The 22487-nt window shown below is 50.8% G+C and overlaps 1 protein-coding gene across 7 annotated transcripts in view; it reads left to right on the top strand.

Annotated features, from left to right (window-relative positions):
* The window catches only part of SNF4Agamma (SNF4/AMP-activated protein kinase gamma subunit), a 364359-nt gene that overhangs the window by 148380 nt on the left and 193492 nt on the right, over positions 1–22487 (top strand). The gene's annotated exons all lie outside the window — the stretch shown is intronic.

Raw genomic sequence — 22487 nt, 5'->3', positions numbered from 1 at the left:
TTGTTTCTTCATGTGGAGATGTTGTTCTGGCCTCTCCATATCGCATGGAAGCATTCGTTGTGTTCATATCTCTCGTTGAACCGGAGCCCCGCATGAAAGGGAGACGTCCGCTTAAAGCGCGAGAGGCAAGAGAAAGGAGGGAGGAAGGCACCACGGCGAATGGGTATGTAGTGTCGGGCACAGAACTACGACAGGCAAGCCAAGACTTTCCCCACTCCCATTGTGATAGGTGGGATCGTGCCACAGGAAAGACGTGAATGGGCCGATGGTTGCCACGGAGACGTATACTAATTTATCGCGCGTACGTGTGGAGGCCTTTAGTGCATGTTTCCCCAGAGAGGGAATAAATGACTCCGCGCAGGAGGCCAGCTTTCCCGCGATACGCGTCACGTGAAAGAGACTGAAGGTGTCGTATATTCCGGTGGCAGCTGATGCAACGACGGCAGCCGCGTTTTACGGGCCCTCCCTATCGAGAAGGCGCATCAGCAGCACCGAGAGAGAGCCCGCGCAGTGGGAGAGTGACAGTTCCGTTCTGCCCCTCGTATGAGGGAGACAGTATGAGGGAGACGGGAGTGTTGGTCGGACGTCCTTCGCAGCATGGCTAGTAAAAAGAACAGTAAGGAACGGTATATGAGCGGTATCCTTTGAAGAGTACCGTTCATATATAAATGGGGTCTTGTGACATACGTAGTGTCACGCAATCGCAATGGCGTGGCTGCGTTGCTGTCAAAAGCGCCTCCGTGTACGGGCCACTTTGTTAGCGTCGACGGCGAAATTATGTTTGCTTGGCACTAGGTACTTCATCTTCTTCCACGCGTTTTGGCGCAGTATATCAGCCCGTACCAGGCGCAAATTTCTGCATCTGGTATATTGCGTTCGTATATTGCAAAGAAGAACAGCGAGATGATATGGAAGAAACATGCCATTCTTATGTGGCACATTTTTATCAAGTCAGATTTTTCGCTCATCCACAGCTCTTGCAGGCAGCGAGAAAGGCGCGGGTTCTGCGCTGGTACAGCATTGCAAGCCTGTATACCACGTGGTTACGAATGGCGCAGTTTTATTGGCCAACTGGTGAATACGTAAATTGGCTGACCTTTAGGTGCGAAAGTGAGCCTTGAGAGAACCCTCAATGGTGTCGTTCATGTGCCTGGTGCGACCTCGAGCGACGCCGTCAAGCCTGTGCAAAACCTCGCGTACGGTTTCCGCTTTATGGTATATTTAGGCTGTGCGGATGGCATGCATGGCACTGTATAGCTGTCGCGGTGCCATATTTGGCTTGACCCGTGTTGTTCTCATCTCGCTCCGATCGATGCGCTATACAGACTGGGACTATGCTTTGGGCGGCGCCACACTGCAGACACGTGCTTTAATCAGCTTTCACGTTCCGCCGTGAAAGCTATATAGCAGCCCGAGGATGGGTGTGGTCGTTTAGGCTGGGGTCCTGGAGCTATTTTCAACTACGACACTTACACCGCTTCCAAACGAGGAAAGCATTACCGGCGTTAAAGGTCCTGCTCTATAGAAAGTCCGGCTTTGTCGCCGTTGGCATTGAGAGCGAAAAATCACGGGCGCGCCTCTGGCAAGTATGGGTTGGCAGGTGACATATGGCCGGGCACTGATCGGTCGGCAGGTTGTGTGAAGTCACGATACCACGTGGCATGGCAGAGTAGGCAGGAGCTGCTTACTCGGACAGCTCCTTTGTGATGGGAGTCGAATTCTCCGGGACCCAGTCGTATCCCGATCGTGCCACAGCTAGGCTACTCCAAGGCCACGCAGGCGCGTTTGTACTGGTGGTGCCACAGAAGCGACGAGAACAGCAGGCTTTAATTGCGCCCTTTTTCGTTACGATAATATGTTTGCTATTTGTCGCCAGGTAACGCTGCTCAAAGGACACGGCAGCGGCGACCCGCTACAAAGGGCATAGCCACCATCATCATCATCATCACTACATGTTGCGAGTGCCACGGCGCAACATGTAGGCTCCCTAGACCCTACCGTTGAGAAAACAGAATTATGTAACCCCAGATGGTCGAAATTTCCGGAGCCCTCCACTACGGAGTCTTTCATAGCTGGAGTCGCTTTGGGATGTTAAATCCCCTAAAACCAACCTAAACTGCATTCACGTGAATCAAAGGCACAAATGCATACGAACACGTCGTCAGTGCTCCTGGTCACCACTTGGACACGAGATCCGCGTTGCATCGGAAACGAACGAACGCCCGAGCTTATTGGACGTCGTTGCATGTATTGATTGATTGATTTATAGGAAGGGAAACGCGCGGTAACTGTCTCACTTGTTTTCTGTGGACACCTCAACCGCGCCGCAAGGGAAGGGAGGAAGGTGGGAGTGAAAGTGCAAAGAGAGAAAGAGGAGCCGTAGTGGAGGGCTGCGGAGTAATTTCGACAACCTGGGGATCTTTAACGTGCGCTGACATCGCACAGCACACGGACGCCTCTTCGTTTCGCCTCCATGTATGCCTCTCTGTCCAAGCACCTGTAGTACGTGTGAGGCCTTTCGGCGAAGCTTTTCTGTCGACCGTGTGCCACAGAGGCTGTCAACGCCTTGTTTCTCGCGCATGCGCGAGGCATGGCGAGATTACGTTTTCCGCTTATTTATGGATGTGACAAGCGTCACGAGGGCGCATCGAGCTTTCCGCGCTGCTGTCCGCGCAACCGCCATCGTTTGCTGCATTTTCGCTTTACGCCTGGCCCTCTGCAGAAACACAAGGCGATGGGAAAGTACAGATCGACGGGAGGGGAAGCTGAAGGTGAGAGCGCGCATGTGGTCGCTGCCACTTTTATTTGTGGTCGTGCGGAGGCATGCGGCGGGATGGCGGATGCATACGAGAGGATCGCACGCACTCCGGGAAACGAGTTATCGTTTTTTAATGGCGGTAGAAAATGAAAACAGAGACAAGGGGAGGGCAGTATAGTGCAGATGACATATCGTGTTTTAACAGCTGCCGGAGAGGAGAAAACAGAAGGGGAGTAATGGTAGGAACAAAACCGAATAAAACGTCCAGGAAAGGGAAGGGCGAGGAAAAACAAACAGTGGGTGTGATAGAGCCAGTGCTGACTTGCTGAGTGGCGAACTGATTCTGCATGGGGAGCGTTTTTCTCGCAGTGTCGTTGAAAGGGCACTGGCCAGCCACTGGTCATTTTAAACAAAACAAGCCTAAGGCTTCGATTAGGATAATGGTTCGATTAGGTAAATTTTGCAAAATACTGGTACAGCGATGCGCTCCACGAAAAGCACAAAAATTTCAAATGCAAAGCACTGTTACGCCCCTTTCGGAGCTGTAAACGTAACGTACGCGTAAGCTAACAGCGGTGGAGAAGCTCCTCTGGAAAAAAAAAAAGGAAAAAGAAAAAAAAAAACAAGAAAAAAAAAACGAAGGCACGTTTACACACAGAAAATTACAGAAGTCCTTGTGAGTTTGCCAGCTATTTAACTGCACTAAGGAAAAACTTTCGGTCGTTGGGTCTACCGTTCACGAGTAGTTGTCAGTGAGGCGTACCCATTCTCCTAACTACACCGGCGTACAGCAGAAAAGCCAACCAGCCAAGGGACAGATCTGGAATCTGTTGAGTGGTGAAGTCAATTTAGAAGCGTTCCGTTTTCGTAAGGTTGTAGAATAATTTGGGGGGATGATGCCAGCGTACCAAGAGACGAACTTTTTATGGGGTGAAAGCTATCTTAAAAGCCCAATGAAAAGCTATTTACTTAAGCTAGAAAAATTACATGGACGCTTAAGCTTCTCCTTAAAAGTAGACGCGGAAGCGTGGGCATTCATTGGCCCTCTTCTGTCATTGTAGCTTTTCGATGGAGGCGAAAAGCAAGGCGTCCGTGTGCACGTGCGATGTCAGTGCATGTTAAAGAACCCCAGGTGGTCAACATTTCCGGAGTCCTCCACTACGGTGTTTCTCATAGTCTGAGTCGCTTTGGGACGTTAAACCCCACAAACCACAAATCGTTGTAGCTCGGCATCACGCCTTCGCTTCAACCGTCTAGCTGACTCGTACCGAGCGTTCTTCTACGCCGTAATTATCGGCATCCGTCTTGCGTAGCCTCATTGGTAGTTGAGCACCACCATCAGAAGAAGACACGCCCTCAAATGAAGCCCTTACACTTTTTCAGGTTTTTCAGTCACACAAATGGGCAGACTCAAGTTCGCCTTTTATCACTATTGATCACCGCGCATACTAACGACAAAAAGGCAACCTTAACTGAAAGCGGAGGTTTTGTAAGCTAGAAAAGGCAAAAAAAAAAAAAAAGATATTGGTGTCTCCCATCACCTTTTTTTTTTTCTTTTTTTTTTTTTTTTTTTTTTTTTTTGTAAATAAACTGTGGTCACGTCGAGGCAGTTTCGGCCGCGGATTTCTGGTGCTGTATTCTGCACCGACGGTCTCCTTTAAAGTGGCGGTTGCGGAGTCTGGTTCACATTAGACATCGCAAGTTTTAATCTCATGGCGGGGAAACTTTTCATGATTAAATGCGCCTGTTGTGGGCAGCAATCCTTCCTTCTTTGGTTGCCGAACGAACGTCAACACAGACAGAGAGATCCGTAGGATCGATTTTAAATAGAACCGAAATTAGACGGGAGCAACGCGGGAGTCCCTGTCAAATAGATGTGCATACAAATGACTTCTGGGTAAGTTTCTGTGGCCGCTGAGTCTGCTTTTTTCGCCATTAAGGAAGCTTCCCTGTGCGTCAGAGGACGCGCGTAAACTCTGCCGTTTGTGCACCGTAGCACACGAACCTGCACAGCGGGCCATGGGCTACGCGCTCTGCTCATTACGTGTGCCGTCCATTTCCTCTTCAGCGGTTTCGTAATAGCAACCGTTTGCAGCCTCTCCGCGCTGCGCTGTATGCGCTTTGCGTTCTCATGCGCCTCTTCGTTGTCGGCCTGATCGCGACACGCTCGCGTGTTCTACGCGCATCTTGATGCGTGTGCAGGATTTTCGCGTGCCGACCGGTGGTGCCTCGTTTCCTCCTGCCACTTTGCGTATTACGCTAATAGTTTCCTCGTTTCGCCAGCTTCTTCTCCGGAATGCACGTCCCTCCATCGGTGGCGGCGTGCAGGGCAAGCATTCCGCCGCCTGTCTGCACAACGCGATCCCGTGTGAACTTTTACATGTGCGGTGGACTGAAAACTTCTCCCTCCTTCGTTCGGCAAAACGATTTCTCCGGCATTTCATGCAATGTTGGTTTCTCTCCGCATCGTAGCGAAGATCCGGCGAGAATGTGTCATACGGTGTGGTGACCTTGTGCGCGATACCAGGTAACGTTAGAAGTACGTTGCTGGAGAAAGGTACTTTCTCCGGTGCGCAACTGGCGTTCTAGTCGCGCGCTGTGCAAGCGGTGAAGGTCGCGTGATACGCGGGGAGGTGATTGGGAGAAGAGGAATGGGCACTGCTATCGCTTTCATTTCGCACCGGAGGTTGCCGGAAAGGCGAAGTTTTCTTTCTGGAGATTTTTGTCTCTGGGTGGCAAGGCGTGTATTTCTAGAGGAAGCTCGTGGTTTTGGCGCATAGATAGTTTACAGAGAAATTAACGAAATCAGGAGGATATACGGAATACGAAACGAATGCTACGTGTTTTCTTGGAAGGTTATTTTTGTTCACTGATATTGCGTGTTGCCTAGATCTTACTGTGCTGTATACGCGGGCTTAAGCGAATTTGTGCCCAGCTCAAGGTCGCTAGGTTTACACCCCGCAGTGGCTTCGTTTCGCACCGCATTAGTGACGTATATGCATTGTTCCGTGCATGTCGATGAGCTCTGGTTGGTGTGGAAGTATCGGGTCCGCCTTCTCGAAGTGTGTGTTGCTGCCGCAGGGGTGAAATATCCAGATATCGTGAGTACTGAAGAAAACAAGAAAAAAAAAAGCTTCCTTTCACATAAATATTGGAAACAATGGAATGGTACTGAGAATGGTGGACACTTTCGTCCTCACGCGCATATGCAAAGGAGGTTCATGCGGAGCAATGCTGTAACAAGAAGTGATAGGGATAGAACCGCTAACCGAAGGGTTAGCTCTTCTATCTCTCCCTATATACGACGATCTTTATTTCAAGGGGATCGTCCGATTAATCTTTTCGGCACTTATTCTTGTGAAACTGAAAGATTGGGGAAGGGTAGGGGGGGGGGGGGGGCATATGTTTACTGAAAATAAGGGATTTGAGCAAAATGGCTATGGTCTGTTGAGCCGCTCCGCAGTGCTCGAAGATGCTTGCTGAGGGGCGCTGCGCTGACAGGAATGACATGAGCGCCTCTAGGGCAACTTTGTTGCTAACATCCGGTGCTCGCATGACACGTTCGAGCTGTCAGCACTAGCCAACCGTGTACTCTCCGCGATCGGATATGACAAATTGATGGAGCAATTGAGCTGTAGAAAAATGGTGAAGTAATATTAGGAGGTTTCACTTGGATGACATGACATGACTCGCATGACACGTTCTAATGCAAGATATTGTTGTGGTATAATGACGCTTTTTTCTTCTATCATCACCACGCTTGACTTAGCGGCTATGAATTTTTGTTCAGGAATTATAAACAGAGTTATAATGGTGTCAGTGCCAAAAAGGGAGTGCATGCTCTTTCTAACTGTTGTGGTTTCCTACGTGGACATAAGCCACCAACCACCGCGGGTTCGAGCGTCGCGCGAGCCGAAGCCCCGATCAGCCGTCACCACGCGCACACTGAAACACTGCAGCGCGCACTCAACCTCCACCGGGAGGAGAGCACTTCGCTGCAAGGACACAAACCTCCAAGTTCACAAAGGAGACGTTTATTGAAACGCCATCCTCCAGCGGCACACACACACACACACACACACACGCACACACATACACATATTTACAAACGCACATACACGCACATACGCACACACATACGCATATATACAAAACGCACATACACACACATACGCAGTCACCGTGTCAAGGGAGCGCGCGAGGAGCTAGGCTCCCCTGCGCGCACGAAGTGACACGGAGTGCGCGCCGCAAGCACGCAAGGGCGTGCTGTGATCTCTCTCGCAGTGACCAAAGGGTTCCTTTGAGAGAGTGTGGGCAACCACCGCAAGGTACGCCTGTCGCGGATCGTTGGATCACCATCGACAGGCTCGAGTTGCGCTCTCAGGTACGACCCGGAGCAGACGAACTCGAGTACACACTGGTCTGCGCGGACAAAGGCCGGCAGACAAGAACAGTAGCGTACGCACCTTACGATGTCTCGGAGGAGTCTCCCTCTGAGCTCCGCTCGGACAGTCGCGCAAGCGCGGCTGTCGAAGCGGTGCCCTGTTCCCGCCAAAAGGCGCCAATGAGAACCACCACTGGAACGCCAGGGCGGAGCTGTGGCCCGAACGACAGTGACAAGTCGTCCGAGCCCCTCTCCGCCGCCTCAGGCGGGAGAAAGGGAACGGGGAGAACAACTGGGAAGCGGGCGGCGGCCGCGCAAAGGGCAGCCGCAGCAAGCCCGAATCCCACATCCTCCTCTCCTTAATTGCCCTCCTACCCATCAGTGAAAGCACGCGGCAGGTCCCCAGCATGAGGAAAAGAATGCTATCCTCACGCAACAAGTCAACTACACTTCAGTTCCAGCAAGAAAGATCTCGAAAAGACAGACACTCAAGAAAGACAAACATTAGCAAGGCGCACAAAAAAAAAAAAAATGAACAAGATGACATGAAGAATAATGTACAAAGTTGCGGAGGCTATGTAACGACTATGTACAGAACACAATCATGTACAGAACACAACTATGTACAGAACAACTATGTACAAACACAACTATGTACAGAACAACTATGTACAAACACCACTATGTACAAACACAACTATGTACAAACACAACTATGTAGAGAAGTTCAAAGTTCGTCGGTGCAGCTCTGGGAGCCTGCGGTGACTCACCGCTCGTTGACTTCTGGGTGGCCAACGTTCATCCTTGGCTGCAAAAGATCTCGGTCGGTGGTGGTGCAGGTTAGGTGCAGGAGCAGCGAACACGCCGAAGGGGCCCCAGGCGTTGAAAGTCCGTGACTCCGTGGCGATCCAAGGCGCACATGGGAAGACCGCGCGGGGCTTCCTTTCCACCGCGCTCCGCACACGCCGGCAAACACACATGGCGCGACGTCGTCGCCTCCACGCCCAGGCACGCACACGCACAGCCACTCACACACCAAAGGGTGATGCCGACTTTCCGCGGCGAACCTGTCCCGAGCACCTTCGCAACCACGGCGGCCTTGGGTGAAAGGGGCATCGTCCATGCTCCCCGTCCCCAAACGGCCCCAACTTCATTTCCACACACACCGAAAAGCCGCGCGTCGGGACTGCTAATGAGCAACCCTCGCGATTTCAAGAAGAAAGAGGAGAGAAGACGCGCTGTACAAAAGAAGGCACTCACTGTACAATATTTACAAGATAGGAAGCAATAACAAAAACAGAAGAAAGCGAAAAAATGTGAAGAGACACAAAAACAAAATAAAACACAAAGGCTGGAACTGAGCGAGCTAGAAAAGGTAGAGACCAACCTTGCTTCCGGGTAGGGTTGAACGAGCAAGCTCGCTCGGTGAAGCGGTATGCCTTCGGTTGCGGAAAAGGCCCGCCGTCCGGCATCAATCACACAGGTGAACGTCGCCTCACCTTGTACCGGTGCGGGGCACGGCTGCGTTCCACTGCATCGGGTGTGCCTTGGCACTTGCCTGTGGTGACAATGGGCACCAGCGCAAGCTCGTCAGACCGTTACGCATAGGCCTCCAGGTCTGCAACGTAGGCACGGCTGGCTTTCCCCATAGGGGGATTCTCCAGCAATGAGCCCCTGCTTGTTACTGGGGAAATGCCCCATGAAATCGCAGGTGGCCATCTGCCACGGACGCACACTGTCAGTTGGTTTCGTCATGCCCGGTGGCTTGCCACCCCTTGACTTCTCCATTTGACAGACATGGCAGGAACGGCAAAAGCGGCAAATGTCGCGCTTCATGCCGGCTGCAGTCACCGATTGACTCGGTTTCTTGAAACCTTGGAGCCACTCAGATGACCAGCCAATGGTTTGTCGTGAGAGAACGCAATAGAGCGCCGCTCAGACATTGGGGAATAGCCACTTCAAATGGTTCATGGACTCATCATCCGTGGCTATGTATTTCAGCGCGAGCCCGTCATGGCCCAGCAAATATGAATCCCCGGGGCACGCCGCGACACACGCTGGCTCGTGCCCCCCTGCGCCCGCTCAATACAAGTAGCGTAACGGCGCTGCGCCCGCTGCAATACAAGCAGCGTAACGGCGCTTCGTCTCCCAGAGACCGTCGCTGACATCGCGACAAAACGGGTCATTCTGCTGGACCGTCGTAGCTCTTCATGGCTGAAAACGATCCCAGTCATCTCAAAGGAGAGCCTGGTTTCGTCCCCCCGCAGGTTCGCAGCAAAACTTCCGCTGGCATCGGCGTCTCAGATGTGCTCACAAAGAGCTTTCACCCTCGCCTGCTTTGCGAAGCGCTGCTTACCCGGATAGCGGAATGGGGAACCCGTCTGCGGGCGTCCCCTCCGTGCCGATCTGCGGCTCGTCCGCTGTTTCGCCCCCTTCGCCCGCCGTCCGTAAAGACGCCGCCGCGGGCGAGTGGGGCACGGGATAGCGCGTCAGCTACCACGTTCGTTCTCCCCTGTAGATACTGCACCGAAAAGTCGAAATGCTATACCAAGAGAGAATGGCGCGCCAGCCGGCTCGCAAGTTCAAGGAGCCGCATCAGCCAACTGAGCGCGCTTTCGGTCCGGTTTCCAGAGGGAGCCCGGTCGACGCCTCGCCGTTCCCCGAACAGAAATGACTGCAAGCGGGGTACGGGTGCTGTTGTGCGGAGATGCCGGCAGCGGCGGCGTCGCGCACATTGCTTCCGCAACGGCGTAAAGCTGAAACAGCGGAGGCATATGGTCAACGGTCGCACCGCAGGGTGGTCCGAAGAACCATGTAGCGTGTTTCAGTGCCTTTGCCGAGTGCCGCGCAGGGGGCGGCAGGCATGACGCATGAGCTTGATCGTCAAGGCGACCGGCTCGGCCGATGTGCTGTCCAACGACTCATGGAGCCAAGGACAATTCACGTTGGGCGCCAGTTGTGGTTTCTACTTGGACATAGGCCACGAACCACCGCGGGTTCGAGCGTCGCGCGAGCCGAAGCCCCGATCAGCCGTCACCACGCGCACACTGAAACACTGCAGCGCGCACTCAACCTCCATCGGGAGGAGAGCACTTCGCTGCAAGGACACAAACCTCCGAGTTCACAAAGGAGACGTTTATTGAAACGCCATCCTCCAGCGGCACACACACACATACGCACACACATACACATATTTACAAACGCACATACGCACACACATACACATATTTACAAACGCACATACACACACATACGCAGTCACCGTGTCAAGGGAGCGCGCGAGGAGCTAGGCTCCCCTGCGCGCACGAAGTGACACGGAGTGCGCGCCGCAAGCACGCAAGGGCGTGCTGTGATCTCTCTCGCAGTGACCAAAGGGTTCCTTTGAGAGAGTGTGGGCAACCACCGCAAGGTACGCCTGTCGCGGATCGTTGGATCACCATCGACAGGCTCGAGTTGCGCTCTCAGGTACGACCCGGAGCAGACGAACTCGAGTACACACTGGTCTGCGCGGACAAAGGCCGGCAGACAAGAACAGTTGCGTACGCACCTTGCGATGTCTCGGATGGGTCTCCCCCTGAGCTCCGCTCGGACAGCCGCGCGAGCGCGGCTGTCGAAGCGGTGCCGTGTTCCCGCCAAAAGGCGCCAATGAGAACCACCACTGGAACGCCAGGGCGGAGCTGTGGCCCGAACGACAGTGACAAGTCGTTCGAGCCCCTCTCCGCCGCCTCAGGCGGGAGAAAGGGAACGGGGAGAACAACTGGGAAGCGGGCGGCGGCCGCGCAAAGGGCAGCCGCAGCAAGCCCGAATCCCACACTGTCTCGAAACAAATTCTGTAAGTATATAGTACACGCAGCAGCGAAAAAACAGCTGCTGATTAAAAGAAAACGGTTTTAATTTTTTTCTGCACACGTAGCCGCATTGTCTTGTAGAGCGAAACTGCTCAGATATTTCCTTTATTCTTTTTGCTTTACCGACCGACTGATACGCTTGGTGTAAAGGCTATATGCCCAATTATTTTGTAAGCAAAAACATAATACTTAATGAGGCGCACTTTTCCAACAACACAGTTGGAGTTTTCTTTAAGATATTTTCTCAAAACAATATTGGGCCCTGTAGGTCATTTTTATTTTTTGTATTTTTTCTCCAGCTTTCCATCCCTTGGGGAACAAAAAAAAAGTTATTTGTGAAATTTATGTACTGTATTATCAAAAGTAACCAGTCATGCTTGGTTTATTTCTGATGTCGCCTAGCATAGCCCTTACGGCATCCTTCATTAGTCATCAAAATGTCTTCAAGAATGAGACAGCTTCATTTCTTACTGATATCAGGAACTTCATGGCTAACGTAAGTTCTGGTTAATTTTAGCCATTGATGTAAGCGTTACCGAAAAAAAGTAACTAATGTTACGACCGTGCATCATCCGCACTTGCGCGCTCTATTGTTCGCCTGTGGGCATGGATAAGTGCTGTGGATATGTGCTGTTGGTACAAGGGCGCTAAGTGAGCCTGTTTCCAGGAATCCTTTTGTGTAAGCCTGTTTTGCTTTGTGGACACCCTGCAAATGCCAAATTGACCCTGTCAAGAGAACGTCTAGAAAAACACAAAGAAATGTCCCCCTGCGGGAAATAGCCGGAAGTGCTTTGGTTCAATTGTTCACCCTTCCAGTCGAGAAGCCCTATCGTCCAGTGAGGAATGCCTACTGTCCAAAGGAGACGACAGAGTGACACGTCCGCTGACGTGCAGGACAAGAAAGGAGCATGACGCATACGGCCATTAAATGATTTCCCGGGAATGCAGGAAAGATTTGCAATTGTCGAAAAGGGACAATGCTGGGAGCAGTATGTGGCGCGCACGTGCTTGGGTTTCTGAGAAGGAAATCCACTTGCCGGAACCAGCCTATCGTTTCTTTGCTGAAGAATAGAAATGTACCTCGTCTCCTCGCCGTTCCCAAGCTTTTCCCGCCAACAAGTGATCACGCCCAACGAATTAATGCCGGACCAGTCAGTGCCTCAGACCATCAGTGCAGTGATGTGTTCGATTGGATGCCGATATCTGAGGGGCGTGCCCTGGAACTGGTTGGTCAGCATCTTCAGAGGGGGGCTGGACATGGGGGGTTTTAAGGACATTGCAGAGCACGAAAAAAAGGCTCTGAGCCCTGGGTCAACGGCTCATCCCAGACGCTTCTCGCTATGAACTCTTTACGCTTGCCATTTTGTTAATATACCCTTCTTTTTCTTGTAAATAATCATGTAAATAAGTTTTCTCAAAGTGCCATTAAACCTGCTTGTATATATTTCACCAACTTCGAAGATTCAATCCTTCATGAACCCGGAGTCTCTGCACGCTACCAAGTGAAGGCCGGGTCGACTTAGCCCCAGCGTCACGACACTAAATACGTTACTCGATACGCTATAAAAAAGGAACGCGTTACCGCCGTACGTTAGCTACAAAAAAAGGTAACGCGTTACCGCTACCGAAAAAAAAAAAAAGTAACGTACGCTACTTTGCCACTTATCCGCTATGAAGTTTAATCAGTGAGTCTTCCTTGCAAGAACTCGCGATAAAATTTTACAGCCCCCCACCCCCCTTTCAAAAAAAAAAAATAAAAAAATAAAAAAAATCGATTTTACCCGAAATCTCGATTCAACGAGAACACTTTGCACAAATGTGCAGGAGCTTAGAAATAATATAGTGGCCTAAGTTGCCGGCAGTATTATACGTGATGGCCTCTAACTCTGTGTCACGTGGTGAAGTCATTTTCTGAGTGTGACATTAAACACAGAATGACACTTCATCATCACTTCTAACTACATTAAGAAAACATTGCTGAACCCACAACAAATTTACAGCACATCTGAAAAAAGTGATGTTCCGAAATGCTCCGCGTGCTTCTACTAGCAAAACAGACGCGCAAATTATGTAGCAATAAAGAAATCCTTACATGACATAGTTCCGGAAAAGTATCTTTTCGGCAATAATTTTTTTTCTTTTTTATTTGAACCGTATGATTACCTCAAAAAAAAAAAAAGCGAGTGCTTATGTGGAGGTGTTCTAGGCCACCATCGCTCGCTCAGGAAGTCGATAACTAGAAATGTAGCCGCAGTTTGAGATAGCAAGAAGCAAAACTGATTTTGAAAGACAAAGTTGATAAACAGCGACACCTTTCTAATAACTTCACCCCGTCGGGTTGGCGCGGCGCTCGACTATTGTTCCCAAGGACGCGGGATCGAATCCCGGCCTCGGCGGCCGCTTTTCGGTGGAGGCGAAAAGCAAGGCGCCCATGTGCTGTGCGATGTCAGTGCACGTTAAAGAACCCCAGGTGGTCGAAATTTCCGGAGTCCTCCACTACGGCGTCTCTCATAGCCTGAGTCGCTTTGGGACGTTAAACCCCGCAAAAACAGACAAAACTTTCTATTAACTTCCTGTTGAAGTTAAGCAACCGGAGTGCGTGTTCGTGCATTAGTTTCGTTCTTTATGGGTATTGTTTTTTTTTTTAATACTTTAATTGGGTGCGTCACGAAGGGAAGATGTTTCCTGGCATGCACACGAGCTGTAACAGAGGCGTCCGAGAGCACCTGTACATTTTGTTTATTTGCAACATCACTCTCTGCTCTGCGCTTTTCTTTTTTACTGAAAAAGGGGGTGGGCGGGGGAGGGACAATTGGGAATAACAGTGACCAGAAATGCGACACCTCACGTTACTGAAAAACGTTAACGTACCCGTTACAGTTCGGAAACAGTAAGGCGTACTAGAAAGCCACCGAAAAAAGTAATGCTTTACCGCTAACGCCGTTACTTGTAGCGCGTTAGCGGCTACGCCGTTTCTTCCAAAGACGGTACATAAATATCAGTCTGCGGGGATGGTCAAATCCCGCCGCTCTGCGCTGGAGACGAGCGGCATTCGCTCTGAGCAGCTGAGGATGCCTCCAACGTGTGGCGCTGGAGCTAGCATTTCGAGCAGACGCGTCGGCGTTTGCATCACAGCCCGAAAGCGGCGGTGGCGCCGTCTGACTGGGGATCGGCGAAACTGCTCGCAGAGCGCCGGAACCGCGGGATTTTTGCTCCGTCCGCACTTCCCTCCAACCTGTTGCTCTCGCGTATTTGAATTGGGAAAGAGCAAGCAGTTGCGCCGATTCTTGCTGCAACTTTGCTGTAACCGGTAGCTCGCTTCTATGGTGGCTAAGCGACGTCAAACGGAACGCGAAGGTCGCACTTGAAAACAGAATGTAGTCTGACACAGGTGTTGTCCTAAAAACAGTTATTAGCAGTGATACGCCAAAATCGAAACTTTTTCTCACAAGAGGAATTTAGCGCGGGCGTTGGTGTTTGATTGCACTTGGGGCAGTTCCATCGATTTTTCAGGGTTATTCTGATGAAATTTATGTTGTAAATTTCTTTTCTGATTACTTTCGGCTTTTTTGGCGGCTGCGGGATACTTCATGGGGGCGCAAAATGATTTTAATGTTTGGCGATTTCGTTTTCCCAGTTGAAATAATTGGAATATTATGAATAGCTGAACTAGTTGATAAATTATGATATAATACTAAGCATAGAAGGAAACAACATTGCAGATCAAACAGCTTCATGCTCGCGTGCTGCAATATTATATCAGGTGATATCTACGGACAGCGGTGCGTTTTCAACGTCCCAAAAAAGTCTCTGCACGTTAATATATCGTTTCGCTTCACTAAAAATATTTCGAGGCTTCTTTGGTAGTCTCAGCAATTTAATTAAAGGATGAATCGTTTTCAGTCGCTACTCCAACCATTAAATACGCGTGCGAGTGTTATTCTGGTGATATTTGTGACGTAATCGCTACGACACGCATAGCATCGTCCTTGGCCACGGACTCTGTTTCGGTTTGCTGTTCTTGGTGTTTTAAAACCGTTCCTTTCGCTGTTTTGAGAGGGCTTCTGTTTCGAAAGAGAAGGGGATGAGTGAAAGGAATAGCTGTGGCTGTGAACTCGGAATCCATGCGAGTCCGTACGAGCGTATCATTTCACTGTGATACATTGTTGCACGAGGATGGTTTAGCTCGGCTGAGCTTTAGTCCCGCCGCAGTTCCAGGGTTGTTCGGTGTGTTGTTCATCGCAGTATACGATCATAATTGCCTCCGCGCCAATGTTGTCCGCATGCTGAATGTTCGCATAATGTGTTCAAATAACAGGCCCCATAAAAGACAATATGTTCAAATAACAGGCCCCATAAAAGACAATATGTTCAAATAACAGGCCCCATAAAAGACAATATGTTCAAACAACAGGCCCCATAAAAGACAATATGTTCAAACAACAGGCCCCATAAAAGACAATATGTTCAAACAACAGGCCCCATAAAAGACTCCTGAATTAATTTCTTGTGGAAAAATGAGAGGTAGTAACTGTTCCCATTTTCTCAAGAGCCACCAGCTGGATCGCCGACCCTCCCTGGTGGTGCAATGGTTAGTGTGCTCGACTGCTGTGGCCGCTTTTTGGTGGAGGCGAAAAGCAATGCGCTCGGGCGCTGTGTACGTTAAAGAAACCCCGGCGGCCTAAATTTCCGGAGTACTCCACTACGGTGTCTCTCATAACCTAAGTCGCTTTGGGACGTTAAACGCCAAAAACTAAACCAAACCAAACTAGCTGGAACGCCGTCGAGAAGGTCTGTCGGCGTCAGTAGCGGAGCAAGGTTTAGATGAAATTGCACAGAATAAAAGTGGTAACTTATTCACTTCTTAACTTCTTCACTGTAGACAATGCTGCTCCTCCGCCGCAGGTGCCACCCCCCGCCCCCTAGCTTCCCCGCGAAAAAAGGAAAAGAAACGAAAAAGATTATGCCCAACACAGTCTGCCTGAAGGTAAACGAACAATGCGCTCTCACACATCATTACTCACCTTTACTACCACCCACTTACGCACACATTGCTTTGGGTGACTTTTGTTCTCCTTTCATACTGACCCCGCCACGGTGGCTCGCTGGTTAGGGTGCTGTGCTGGTGAACGCAACGAGCGCAGGTTCAGTCCCGGCCGCGGGTACTTCTTTTCGACCGAAGCGAAAAGCACAGCGCCCGTGTATAGTGCGACGTCAGTGCGGGATAAAGCGCCCCAGGTGGTCAAAATTACCAGAACTTTGCACTACAACATCCTTCTTAGCCCTAGCCGCTTTGATATATGGTAAAACCTATAAAACATATAAACAAACCTTTTCATACTCCGAAGGTTTGGCAGACACTGTAGACAGCTTGTGTGTTTGAATGCGAAATCATTAAAGTTCCGTGGGTAAAATCTTTGCGAGTGATATTTTCGACATGTATTAAAGTTCTTTCTTCTGGTATTGTATTAGTTTGCTCATTCCTGCCACGTTGCACACGGCTTCTGGGCACAGTAATCGCCGAAAGCTCGGTTTGAATGCACATGACAACTAGAGGTGGTCGGTTCGAATCCTTCAAACTAAGCTCCGGCTTGAATAGCAGATAGATGCTGCATGTAACGAGAAATCATATGACGCCACTCGGAACGCTGTACGGAGAACAGCGCCAAGTGGATATAGAGGAACGACATGTCCTGGATTGTTTTAAGTGCCGGTAGCCTCGGTCGCGGATTGGATCTAGATGCATTGTGGAGGCTGGGTTACTGTGTGCGCCATACGGCCGCTGGATGACGTCACCCTAATTTCCTTGCCGTAGCTTGCACTTTTAAGACGAAAGCCTTTATTGCCTCATCGTTGTCAGCAAAAGTGTCACGCTTTTGCGGCGGCTCTGATTGGCCGAGACTGGATGACGTCATAAAGGTCTCGACCAATCACGGTGCACCACCACAGTATGCGCAAATGCGTGCCTTATATGGCCGTATGCCAATCAATGATAAATTACCTATAAATGACTAGCTAGTTACTGATTACTAATTACTAAGTGATGACTCATAATAAATAACTGATTGCTAATTAATTATTAATCACCACTCGTCAATTATGACCAATTGCTTAGTAATTACTAATTAGTGCCAGTTGCATGATTGATTAATTAATTGCTAATTAATGCCGCGCAATCGGTAAAATCAGCCACACAACAGTAAACGTAGAACAACTGCGAAGATACAAGGAGCGTGATTTCATCACTGCCAAGCAGGATTCACTGAATAAATGCACTCGCAGAATGTGAGAGTAGTCGCTCGCTTTACTCGTAGCAGCATTCGTCACTACATGCTGTTACGTTTCTCCACCGACAAGTGGGACAGCTGACGCGGCCACCGCATAGCAACAGGCAGAACCGCGAGCGGATCGGCCATTTCGACGCCGTTCATCGGCCGCGCAACGCTTCCTCCCGCCGACAAGTCTCAGCGTGTTCCTGCCACGCGCCAAATGTGTGTGCGTGCGTGTGTGTGCACAAGCTGGCCAAGCCTGGAGATCGAGGGAAAGTGCGTCGCCCTCTCCTGTCTGCAGGAGGTGGAGGAGATGAGGTCGGAACACCTGCGATTGAGTCATTCGTCGTGAACCAACATGTTTGGCTCTCCCTTTCATGTAAGGGTTTACCCTTTCCCCGTGAACTGGAAAAACTATAAAAAGCAGCGGCCGACTCCGCTGAGAGAGAGACTACTTTGACGCGCCGTTGTTACGACGTTAGACACCAGCTGTGTGAGAGTGTCTGTAATCTCTCCGGGTCAGCTTCACTGCCCGTTTCTTCATGATGTTGCAGTAAAGGTTGTTTCGTTAAAAGACGCCTCGTCTTTGCTGGCACCTTTGATGCCGTCCGCCGTCCACGGAGCCGCCAGGCCAACGCTACCGAGAGGCCGCGCGCCGCAGCGGTACGCTGCCCCGGAGCTCGCGACCGAAATGTAACAACTGGTAGGCATCGGTGGGACGACCAAGCCGTAACCGTGGTTGGAGGGACGAGCCAGGCGATACCGTCGTCCAACAACTGGTGAACAGCGGAAAGCGGAGAGACGAGGACGACCAAGCAGTGACCGTGGTCGGTGAAACGAGACAGGCCTGACCGAGGTGCAACATCTGGTGGGAAGAGCGGAGATGTCACAGGCGTGACCCGTGAATCAAAGCAGCTCAGCGGAAAGGCGGGAGCAGTGCAACGAGCCCTGTGTGATGACTGGTTGCCTGCAGCGGAACGACTGCGTTGGATTCTTGGCTGCGAGGTTTGGTGAGTGCGGGACTTTCTTCTACTGAGTTTTGCCAGGCTTTTGTTAAGTAGAGAACAGAGCTGGTAATTGTGTTGTCGTTGTTGCTGGGTTAATTGCAGCAAGGCAATAGTGGGCAGTAGAGAAGGCAGCACTCGGAACAGCCATGGGTTTGGATTTGAAGTCGTTGCGCAAACCGAAATTGCTGGAGCTTGCGGAGGAGTTGGGTCTGGATTTGTCAGACAAACTCAGAAAACCAGAAGTGTTAAAGGCTATTCTTGCGTTGGAAGCTGAAGATGACGAGCTTTTGGAATGCCTTGAGATCATTGACGAACGTAAAGAGGAACGTCAAGAGAAAGAGGAACGTGAACGTAGAGAACGTCACGAGAAAGAGATGCGTGAACGTAGAGAACGTCACGAGAAAGAGATGCGCGAACGTAGGGAACGTTTCGAGAAAGAGGACGCCCGCGTAAGGAAACTGATGCAGCTGGAGATATCAGCACATAGAATGAGCGTGGAAAGGATTAAAGCTTGCAATGCCATTCAGTGTAACGGTTCAATACCGCGAGATGGTCCGCCACCGTTCCTCATTGCCGAGGATGTGGCCGAGTATTTGGCAGACTTCGAGAATGTCTGCAGAAGTAAACGTTTCGAGCGAGATAGTTGGGCGCAGGTGTTGGTAGCTCTTCTCTCCGCTGAAGCGTCGGAAGAAATCAAGCGATTGGTTGGCGACCGCTTGAAAAATTACGATGAACTAAAAGAGTCATTGCTGATACGATATCAGATAACGCCTCAGGATCTTCGGAAGAGATATGAGAGCGAGAAACATTGTAACGAGGCATACTTTGATTTGGCCTATCAGTTGAAAGCCGCTGTAAGCGAATGGCTAGACAGTGCGGAAGTTCCGGAGCAAATCGAACTTGCATCGGACTGTGAGAAACAGCTTGGGGAAGCGGCCGAGCAATGTGACCGCAGTAGCGAGCCGACCGAGGCTGTAACAGAAGAGCATCGTGTTACCTTGGTCGAGCCACTAGCTGGGACGGTTAGCACAGGCTTAATCGGCGAGAAGTCCGAAGTGACGCCGTTAAGCGAGGTGAACTGCATGCCGACCCAAGTAGCTGTAGGAGATACAGTTCCATCACATGAGAGTGGGGAACTGGTAATAGCTGAACCGCCTCTCAGTGCAGAAGCTTGTGTAGAGCGTGGCGGAGAAGGAAACCAGCTAGGAAATGACAGAATTTCGGTTTCCGAAATCAGCTTCATCGTAGAGCAGGGCACGCAGAAAAACGAAGTGCCGATCAGGGAAACTGCGCAGCCCGCGAGTTGTGATCATCCAGGGCAGACCGACGAGGAGTGCGCGTCCGCTGTAGAGAGCGAGACTTGCGAAGGCGACAGTGAACGACCAGAGCAAAGTCAGAATCGTTCGTGCCCCAATACCACGCTAGGTTGTATTCGCGAAAGCAACCCCAGTGCGAACGCGGACGTGGCACCCATGACCCTCACGCAATCCGAAGCGCCCCAGCTGTCGACGGAGCTTGATCGTGCGCCGGTTAACGCTGAGCGATGCGGCTCATCGGAGGACCCGTGTAACGTGAGTGGCGAGCCAGTGGAAATGCCTAGCTTGAGGGCTGGCATAAGCGGTTGTTCGGATTTGACTGAAAGTGAGTCATGCGATGCAGCCGCGGCGCCGCCAGAGGAAATGCCTAGCTTGAGGGCTGGCGTGAGCAGTTGTTGTTCGGACTTGTCTGAAGGTGAGTCATGCGCTGCTGGCCGCGATGCAGACGCGGCGCCGCACTTTGACCACTCAGACGACACCGGTGTCCTACTAGCTCCGGTTACCGCTAGCTTGCCAGAGCTCGCGCCGAAAGAAAGTGGAACTAGAGTATTCAAGTGCTGCCACCGAAAAACGCGGAAAGGCAGGCGCGAGAAAGAATGCTGCCATCGTAAGGAGAGCAAACTCCAAAGATTGCGAAAAGAAACCACAAAGCATGTGTTTCAGTGCTGCCGTAGAAAAAAACGGAAAGGCAGGCGCGAGAAAGAAGCGAGAAAGTTGAAGCTATCGCGAAAGAGAAAGCGACTATCCCAAAGGCACAAATGCGCCCGTGCAAAGAAAATGCGTGATTGGTGCGCCACACGTAAGGAGAGGGATAGATTGTTTAGAAAAATGAGCGACTCATGCTCATGCGTTTCTTCGCACAGAAACAGGAAGGTAAGGTTGCTCCGTGAAACGGACAACCGAAGTTTTAGTGAAAAGGGTGATCTCAATGGTAATGCCGATGGCTTAAGTCGAAGCCTATAACGTGAGAAGAAGCCTTTATTCACTAGTTGGTGTTTTTCTTCCTGACATAGGATTTTTAATAGCTAGATTGCATTGTATTATTTTTGTTTGAGAATGGTGTTTTTGAAAGCACGATTTTCAAATTTGTGGACGCGTTCCAAGTGCTGCTAAGCTGCCCTTTAATATAGATGGGGGCATAAGAGGGAAACAGTCTGGCGGAACTTAATGAAGTTTGTGCCGTGCTTGCTGGCTGAGCGGTTGAGTGTTTAGCGTGGTTGTGACGTTGTGGGTTGTCAGAAATCTCTCCTGAAGACAAGTTGCAGAGTGCCTTGGAAACCGAACTTGCCAAGGACTTCTTCAGGCTGTTTGAGCTCAAGAGAAGCTGAGTGGGACGACCCCGGCTAGCAGCAACATCCCGATCCCTCCGGACAGCGGATGCAGTCCCCTGCCCTTCGGGATCTCCCTTCCCCGGCGGGGCAGTCTGTTACGTTTCTCCACCGACAAGTGGGACAGCTGACGCGGCCACCGCATAGCAACAGGCAGAACCGCGAGCGGATCGGCCATTTCGACGCCGTTCATCGGCCGCGCAACGCTTCCTCCCGCCGACAAGTCTCAGCGTGTTCCTGCCACGCGCCAAATGTGTGTGCGTGCGTGTGTGTGCACAAGCTGGCCAAGCCTGGAGATCGAGGGAAAGTGCGTCGCCCTCTCCTGTCTGCAGGAGGTGGAGGAGATGAGGTCGGAACACCTGCGATTGAGTCATTCGTCGTGAACCAACATGTTTGGCTCTCCCTTTCATGTAAGGGTTTACCCTTTCCCCGTGAACTGGAAAAACTATAAAAAGCAGCGGCCGACTCCGCTGAGAGAGAGACTACTTTGACGCGCCGTTGTTACGACGTTAGACACCAGCTGTGTGAGAGTGTCTGTAATCTCTCCGGGTCAGCTTCACTGCCCGTTTCTTCATGATGTTGCAGTAAAGGTTGTTTCGTTAAAAGACGCCTCGTCTTTGCTGGCACCTTTGATGCCGTCCGCCGTCCACGGAGCCGCCAGGCCAACGCTACCGAGAGGCCGCGCGCCGCAGCGGTACGCAACCCCGGCACTCGCGACCCAAATGTAACAATGCGCAACATTCGCGTAGCAGAATGAATCAGTTAGGCTTTCGCCTTTCATCACTTCAGTCGCTAAAGTGTCGTCGATTTTTTTTCATGATCGCTTCTCGAGCACTACGATGAACGACGCTGCCGGCTTTTCGCGTAACGGGATAAGTAATCACTTGGCATTGAAATTAATACCGGCTGAAAGCCACCGTTAAATTCGGCGGTTTTTTTCTGGCCGTGGGTTTTTTTTTTTTTTTTTTTTCGCTGCAAAATACGCAAGAAAACTGCGTTAAACAATTTTCCTGCAACGTCTGCTCTCCGTGATCCCCATCCCCATTTTGTGAAAACTGCGTTAAATACAAGAGGAAGCACGTTGATGCACACAGTTTTAGTCGCAAAACCGGCCGGGGATGGCGACACTTCTGCTCCTTCTTGAGCCTTCTCGTACCTGTAAGACGAGGTCCGTATTCAGTGCAGCTAGCCTCTTTGTCTTCGAAATGCGGTAATGTATGCATGCAGTTTGTCTGCAACGTTCATTTAATACGCCTTAGCATTATCTGGGTTTTACACATCTGGCAGTTGCCAAGTGCAGTTGATGACTTCTTGCTACTGTGCGATATTTTTCCTGGCTAGCTTTGACGGAAATTTCGAGCAGGAGGAAGCGCATAAAATGACAAGCAAATAAAATTCATTCACAGGGAGAAGGCGGGGAGAGCGGATTGTGTAACGCCTTCCCTGTTTTCTACCCAGAGGTGTGTGTGCCGCGTTTCAAGTCGCGAGGTGTTGCGTAATCCAGTTTTCGCAGTCTCATAGCCGCGTTTAGCCATCGAGTGAGCCATAGGGGTTCTGCAACCATGACGAAGTGGCCC

The sequence above is a fragment of the Amblyomma maculatum genome, chromosome 2, assembly GCF_055883805.1.
Source record: "Amblyomma maculatum isolate TAMU_Amacu chromosome 2, ASM5588380v1, whole genome shotgun sequence".
Lineage (NCBI taxonomy): Eukaryota > Metazoa > Arthropoda > Arachnida > Ixodida > Ixodidae > Amblyomma > Amblyomma maculatum.
The sequence above is the reverse complement of the archived record's forward strand: the minus strand, read 5'-3'. Positions and strand labels throughout refer to the sequence as shown.